Genomic DNA, 6377 nt, shown 5'->3' on the forward strand with positions numbered 1-6377 from the left:
TAATCATCACTTACATTGCCTCTTTCAGGTAACAGCACAAATACTGTAGTTTTATTTGTCTGTCAATGTAGCATAAAATATATCTTATCACTTGCATCTGCCTCATATAGATACTTTTAAATCAAAGCATAATTGATGGTAAGGAAGAAAACAAATTAACATCAACAAATTTAAGGCTAACACTAAGAATATCAGCAAAATATCTAATATTAAAACTCTTATTTGGGTGGGAAGATAGCTCTGTTGTCACACACACAGGGATTTTAGTTTGAATCTCACCATCACAAGGCTGGATAACAATACAAGGCACAAACTTGCAGGGTCCCAGACTACCATCAAACTAGGTCTGGCCCTTGTGGTTCCTATTTCTGGGATTACCATATTAGCACCCAACACTAAAGAGATGGAACAACATCATATGATCAGCCTTATATCAAAGACTTTAATTCAGTTGGCTGAATATATAAAAGTGATTTAACTTTTATAAATTTGTGTCCCTCTGTCAACACATATCCTGTCACCTGACATAAAACACTCTAAAATTTCAGAAAACTTGTATTAGAAATAAATACCTGACCCATAAATTTTCATAAATTTTACAAGTTTATGAGTGTTTCTGATCTACATTGACTTTGGCTCAGTTTGCATAGTCATCCCTAATAGTCTCACAGTAGATTAGCCCTCCTCTGAATAATGATGATTGAGGAATAAGATAGATGCAGTATATCTATTGAAATCTTTATACCATTTATTCTAAGTACCAAATAGATCCAAAATTTTCTGGAGTCTGCAAAAATACTCTTTCTTTACTTTCATAATTAAAACAGTCCTTATATCTTCTAAGATATTTGGCTCAAGGTGATGAATCTTGAAAAACTGCCTTGAAAAGCTAAAGACCAGGTTTTCTGGTTTTTCTCTAAAACCTAGTTTGTGTCAATTTAGAAGCCTGATCTACTTCTTCTTAAATGGATTCCTAAGTTGGATTATTTTTTTTTTGATCAGAGACCCCAAGGAGCAGAGAAGTTTTCCTTTGTGGTATCCTGGTAGTTTGACCCTTCCTGTTACTCGTTTATTCCCCCATAGAGTAGATCTCAAATAATTTTCCAGCAAAACTGTTGTTATTCACTCTCGATATCAGAATTTTTCCATGGTGGTAGACATGAGGAAGCAAATGGGTTAATTGTTGACAAATGATGCAATACTTATCTTGTGTAAATATTTCACTAGGTTTATTTGTGCAATTATACATAGGTAAACACATAACCACAAAAATATTTTTGTTTGGGTATCAATAAATGCATTTTTGTGTTTATGTGTTTGTATATTTTTCTGTTTATTTTCTTTATTTTCATAAGTTTATTTTTTAAGCCCAGAAAATAGATTTGGGAAGAACTTAGTTCATCATTTCCAGGATCAAGATAATATAACATTTTAACCTTCATTTGGTCTCCTTGTGAATATATTCCTTATAACATATTAATGACAGACTTTATTCTGTACTGTAAAATGCCAGCTCTATATATAGTCCAAAAATTAGTGAAAACATTTTTTACATTTTATTATATTGTAGTTTTATATAGTGCAATAGTTTAGCAAGGTGATTTCCTGTGTCCTTTTCTATTCTATAAAACTGGTTTTATTCAGTTTATATGGTTTTATGAATTCCTTTTTCTTTTAAAAATAATAACTAGCATTTGGTAGAGCAGATTGTCTTGCCAAGATTATCTAGATAAAAATGTTCTGGTTTCAGTTAGACTGACCTAGAATTTTTTTTTCTACTTTAAACCCATTACACATAACTCCTTTTAAAATTAAATCTATGCTTGCACTGCATCTTTAGACATGAGTCTGCAACTGGAACCTGGAACTTTTCTTTATCTTGAGAGTGATGGAACCAGGATATCTGTACGTAGAAAGATTAAATAAGTAGGAAAAGAAAAAGTTTAAATAGATGGGCAAACTCAGCTTGTAGAACTTTATATGGTTGTCAGTACTTAAAATGCAATTCCTTTGCACAGATTGCTTAGTAGTACCCATATGGTAAAGTTTCCAAGGACTAAATTCTAAGCAACTAACCAGTGAGTTCTTCTGTTTTCCAACGCTGCTTTATTAATGGGGCCTTGACAAATATTTCAAATCAATTATTTAAATTCTTATGTCCTGACTTATTGAACTCATGAAAAACTTGAGCCTGATGTTATATCGACTTACTATGGTCATTTTCATGTTATCATCTCTAACCTGAGTTATGTTAGGTGGTTCGTCAGCATTTGTTTATCTATCATGCTACTATGGTAGAATCTATACCTAAATCCATGATGACTACTAATAATAGTTTATATTTTTTTGTTTTTGGGAGGCTTATCTCACCACGTTGAGATAATCACAGATATGTGTCAGTGTTCATTCTTCACAGTGATAAGGGAACTATATATACTGACAGGGATCAACTTAAGTTTGATTTTATGAGAGGTAAGTATTTTATTTTAATCTCCATGCTATTCTCTGGGATTATTTTGCAAATATTAACCTATTCAATGTATTCAAATTATACAATTATTTTAAATTGTAGATATGGTTAATTTTCTCCCATAACCTCAAAGATAAACCAATACAACCACAATCTAAATAAATTAAATGTCTGTTTAAAATATACCATGAAGCAAGTTCTATGTATATTTTCTTTCTTTTTTTTTTTACAGTTGCTTTATTATATGTGAGCATTCATAAGTATATCACATATTTTTATACATACAGATATACATGAATCATACAAGTTGTGAGAATAATAGAGCATGAACATGAGATCATTTGAGATAAAATTTAGGCATTGACATATATAGGTCATCTACTCTACAGTGGAACCACATCCCTAGCCTCCACCTCTTCCTCCTCTTTTCTTTTCTTGTCTTCTTTAAATGTGTTTTCTTTCACAACCCCCTGGAAAGATCACCTGAGAGGTTTGTGTCTCAAACCCAGTGATCTAAATTTGGAGCTAAGTTTAAAAATGGTATTTCTGGAACTTGCCAAGTTTCATTAAAAAGCCAAGGTGTCCTTTTGGCTTAGAATTGACTAGAACAGGATCCCATGGGATAGTATATCTTTCTTCCTGGCAATGCCTAAATTTTCTTCTTTGTATCATTCCCTTGGCTGTGTTGTTAGGGAAGATATCTACTTTCACTAGAGCCTGTAAAATAACGTCTCATTTCATTGGGACTTTTGTTCATTTTTTTTCTTAAATAGCTCATTTTCTAGTTGTTTTTTTTAACTGTGAAAGACTTTTAATTCACACGGTCTCAATAAAACATTATTTATACAAGTACAACAATTTTAACCAATGGGAGCATAAACACATTTTGATGGCGGGAAGGATAAAGAGGAACCTGGCAAGATGGGGGGAGGGGAAGCAAATTCTTATACAAATAACTAGTTGATATTTACGCAAATACAATTATTTGTTTAGCCTATTTTCCATTTAGATCTATCTTTTGTGCAAGCAATAAGGATCATAATTTAAACTTTACAAAAACATATCTATAACTACATGCTTGAGAGCAGTTACAAAAACAGGTTCCATGGAAAGGTTAAGGAATCTGGTTAAGCCAGATTCTTTGTGCTGAGCTAAATTTATTTGCAGAGTTTTCTGTTGGTTCCAGGCTATGCAAACTTTTGTGGCTTGAATCAGGCAGGCGGTGAAAAATTCATTCAGAGTTCCTTTGATATGTGGGGTGCTCGGTCTCCCACACCTCCCCCTGTTTAGTATACAATATGGAAGGGACAGACGTGCCTCGGTGGACTGGCCACACTGGGTGAAGAGGTGTGGGGCTTCCAGTCACCGCATCTGCTACCCTTGAGTCTGTCGTTTCCAAAGCTTGGCAAGGCGCAAGCGCACAGATTGAGGTCTATGCGCCAGCTCCTCGATAACTTCAAACTTAAGTGGCGGAGAGTTGGCAGGAGGGGAGATGTCAGGTGTCAGCTGGTCTTCTGAGGTGCATAGTTGTTGGTACAGAACCTTTGAGTCCTTTCTGGTTGCATTTAAGTTCAGTTTAAAAGTTTTTAAACAATTGGCGATTGTTAATTATAAAATTTTTTTGAATGCTGAAGTCTTACAGAAGTCAGGAGGCATTCCCGTGGCATTCAAAAATAACCATTTTACCTCCTGCCAAGCTGTTTTCTTACAGACTTCCTGCAGCTTCCAGCAGTCCTGTCCTCATTCACTTTAAAACAGCCTGTCACCCCTCCTGCTAGCCCACCATTTCTGCCGGACCTGTTTCTGACTGACTCTGCCTAAGGGGAAGGCTGGATGATACTCTGCCTGGCAGCCCTTCTATAAACCTTCAGCATGCCCACTGCTACCAACAACCCTGCTGACCTCCACTGGGGAGCTGAGACTCATCAAGGCATACCTTTGACACAGGTCATGGGCGTGGGACCTTGCTTACTCGGACCATATATGCGCCCCCCTGTCCAACTATCAAACATTTGCAATCAAACCATTGTGGTTAATAACACTTCCATCTTCATTGAAGCCCCCAGCTCCACTGGACATTCTCCCCATATTGTTACTAAAATGTTTCTTGCTTATCATGACTATTAGCTTTGTTAATGCCTAGATTAACCATCAAACCTGTTGGTCCAGTTTCCACCTCGAACCTCATCCTGCAGATGGTCAACGCCTCCACCATCACTGACCCTGCCTATCTGCTATTCATCTCAACCGCCCTTCTGCTTCGGCGACCCCCTGCCTGTCTCTGACCCCCTCGCCCTGCAATCCAGCCCCAAGCCTCACTTCGGCATCACCTTGGAACAGGTGGTGGAATTTGAACTTTGCCTTTTGGTACCCAATATGATTCCCCCTAAAATTGTAATCAAATTCTTGTCGTTGATTTCTCCTTTCAGTTCATGATTGCCCCCAATTTAACGTTTTTTGCCTGTTTCACTAGCTTATCTCCCCCATTGTTTTACATTTGTTTCTTTAGTCCTAGTACCACTGTGTTTTGGTTGTTTTAATGTCTAAATTGACTGTTAGATCAAAAATTGTCTTATTACCTCTTAAATATAATCTTGTGTCTCTCCCCCGCTGCAGTACAAAAATCAAACACTGCCATCACCCTAGCCTTATTAATAAGGCCTAGGTGTTATTGGTGTAAGCACAAATATTTATTCATTGGTTCATACTCTAGAATCTGCTAATGCCTTATAACTGTTGCTAAAAATGTTTACAAACTTAAAGAAGTTTACACTACTGTTGATTTCCTAGCAAAGAGTGCAGAATAACCGCCGTGGTTCAAAATTAACATTTTTTGAGGGAGGGGGGAATTTGTGTCATCCTTAGAGTAAAATGTTGCTTTTTAAAATAAATTCGGCTTAGTTAGGGATAGCATTCAACACATAGAGGATAATTTAGTAAATAGACAAAAAGATATAGAGCAGAGTGAGAGCTGGTACAAAAATTGGTTTTCTACCACTCCATGGATAACAACAGTGCTCCCAGCTTTTTTGGGGCCCTTCATTGGCTTTATGTTGCTAGTTTCCTTTGGTCCTTGGGCTTTTCGCAAACTCTATGTATATTTTACAACTATTTTTGTGCATATTTTTATCTGTGTGTTGGTTTATTTATGTGTTTTTTTTTAATTTTTTCTATTTTTTTTCACAAAAAGAATACCCTCAGTGCAACATTCCCATCACCAATGCTCCCCACACTCCTCTACCCACAACCCTGTCTGTATTCATGACAGGCATTCTACTTCTCCCACTCATTAACATTGTCATGGATGTTATTAGTGTTCTAACTGCACTCTCCCCTTCTTGAAGTGAGCTTCAATTCATGAGCTGGTCCTTCAGGCCCTCATCTCTGGGCATTATTAAAGTAATGTAATTTATTTTTCTTAAAATCCATAGATAAGTGAGACTATTCTGTGTGTGTCTCTCTCCCTCTGACTTATTTCTTTCAGCATAATAGTTTCCATGTCCTTCCATGTATAGGAAAATTTCATGACTTCATCTTCCTGACAGCTGTATAATATTCCATTGTGTATACATACCACTGTTTCTTTAGCCATTTATCTTTGAAGGGCATTTTGGTTGTTTTCAGTCTGCTTATTGTAAATAGTGCTGCAATGAATATAGGAGTGAGGGAGGGATTTTTGTATTGTATTTTTGTTCTTCCTAGGGTACATCCCTAGGAGTGGTATAGTTGGATCGTATGGGAGCTCAATTTCTAGTTTTTGGAGGAATCTTTATATCACTTCCTGTAAGGGCTGAAGTAGACAACATTCCCACCAACAGAGTTCCTTTCTCCCCTCATCTCCGCCAGCACTGCTTGTTCTCATTCTTTGTGTTGTGAGCCAATCTCCGTGGTGTGAGATGGTACCTCA

Source organism: Suncus etruscus, chromosome 16 (genome assembly GCF_024139225.1).
Source record: "Suncus etruscus isolate mSunEtr1 chromosome 16, mSunEtr1.pri.cur, whole genome shotgun sequence".
Lineage (NCBI taxonomy): Eukaryota > Metazoa > Chordata > Mammalia > Eulipotyphla > Soricidae > Suncus > Suncus etruscus.